We start from the raw sequence: 2,209 nt of genomic DNA on the forward strand, positions 1-2,209 counted from the left end.
AAAAAAGTTTATTTGCTAGTTATTGTTTGAATCTTGAAATACAATTCCTCACTGATGTATAAAATGGTAGTTATTAATCCATGCTAGCCCCATGAAAACTAATTTAAAATTATTCGTAAAAATGAGTCATTTTTGAATCTCTATTAAAATCTGAATACATAAATCTGTGCTAACACTGGAACTGCCTTCTCACTCTACATATAATTTAACTTCCAGCTTCAACCATGCGGTGTTAAATCTAAAGGGCCCTCATGAGTTAATGTCCCTGACACATCATGCAGACGGACAAACAAGACTGGTGGTCTTTAACTGGTGGTGACAGAAAAGGCTGCAGTTTAGTGCTTAAACCTGCACTTAGTGGTCACCTTTCTATCCAGGCAGAGTAACTAAGGAGAGTTATGAAATGTCAAAAGAAAAACAGAGAACAGGACAAAGAGGCAATGTCAGCCAAGCCACTGCAAACCGGTCTGCACCCTTGTATTTCAGCCAAGGGCAGGCAATCCAGAATTACAGACTGCTTTCCTTAACTGGACCAAACAGTGTATTTTTCCTCTGACAATCTTGTTAAGGGTTGCATTTCACTGTACTCAGTAAAATACTAAGTCCACCCCCATAAAAATATTGTATTTCTCAGAAAATACAACACATTAAAAATGACTGATTGCTTCTGCTTCGTCTTTTCTTCCGTGAATGTGTAGGTGTTTGAGTCCTCTGTATTTCTTCTTTTACACAGGACACGGGCTGTTTGAAAACTGGTTCATTTTCTTTATCATCTTCATTCATTTCAGTCACTTCAGATTTTCGTCTCTCCAAAATGCTGGTGTACAAACTGGTGTGGGGCCCTGGATTCAACGAGTAAAGATTATAATACATAAATGTAGAACAAGATTATGACTGTACCCAAAATATCACCTCTCTTCTATTTTTACAAGTGGTACCCCATTATTTTAGGCCTGTTTCAATCTTTTGGTGATGCTATTGTAAAGAATAAAGAATGCAGATGCTTATCAAACTTAGTACAGAAATTCATAATTAATTGGAACATAGCATGTTCCATCATAAGGTGTTACGCAGAAAATTGCCAAATCAACAATAAAGATCTATCAAATGTGACAATATTCAATGTGAAATCTTAAAATCAGAGTAGCAGAAACTGCCTTTCTTTCTTCAAATTATCTGTATAATACCTGGTGTCCGGAATATTGGAGACAACTTTACCTGGCTATCCACAGTCTTCTCAGGAGTGTCAAGAGTGCCTATAACCTTTTCCTTCTTCTTACGTAAAACCTTAAATTTTAAAAGACACATCAGTTTGAATATTGATCAGTTATAGTAGTCTTAAATGTTTTCCTACTTATCTTTCTCTAATATTGGGCATGTAAAATGATAAAAAAAACAGTTTACGTGGCCTTTTGTAGACTTCTGACGATTAGTTTTTGAAATACTTTTCCATTTTCTGTAAAATCTTTAATAAAAAAATTATAAATTAACAGTCTCATAGCTTTTCTTTTTAAACTTAGCATTAGATCCTCATATATATTATCAGTAAATCCTACCTAATGACATTTTAATTTAAAAAGCAAAACTCATCAATACAGTGAATAATCTCAAGTAAAGGGCAAAACTAGGAGAAGCCCAGTTGAGGAACTGACAGAGCTGCAGAGGTTGAAGGGAAGGCCAAAATCTGGAGCTCACTGATTCACAGAATCCTGAATTCAGGAGGCTGGAAGCAGGAAGAATGTGCAAAGGCAGGCCACCCTCACCTCCCCTAAGTCACAAGCAAAGTTCAGGGAAAGCAGCGCTCGCATGCCTCTTTTCAAGCTTCACTGTCTCGGTTCCCAGATGGGTTCACAGGAGTACCAGGGCCTAAGGCTCAATCAGATTATCTACTTAAAAGACATTTCCGCTTCTGTATAATGGAAATAACAGAATCTGCTCTCATGTTTTAGGAAGAACCTACAATGTTTCAAGTTTAGTCAAGCCAGGCACAGTGACTCTCGCCTGTAATCTCAGGCCTTTTGGAGGCTGAGGTGGATGATCACCTGTTATCAGGAGTTTGAGACGAGACTGGCCAACATGGTGAAACCCCATTTGTACTAAAAATACAAAAAATTAGCCAGGTGTGGTGGTGCACACCTGTAATCTCAGCGGCTCAGGAGGGTAAGGCAGGAGAATGGCTTGAACCTGGGTGGTGGAAGTTGCAGTGAGC

The 2,209-nt window shown here is 38.1% G+C and overlaps 1 pseudogene; it reads right to left on the reverse strand.

The window, feature by feature from the left end:
- Positions 1-432: 432 nt before the first annotated feature.
- The window catches only part of LOC108298838, a 9,602-nt pseudogene continuing 7,825 nt past the window's right edge, over positions 433-2,209 (reverse strand).

This window comes from Cebus imitator, unplaced genomic scaffold (assembly GCF_001604975.1).
Source record: "Cebus imitator isolate Cc_AM_T3 unplaced genomic scaffold, Cebus_imitator-1.0 Scaffold1127, whole genome shotgun sequence".
NCBI lineage: Eukaryota > Metazoa > Chordata > Mammalia > Primates > Cebidae > Cebus > Cebus imitator.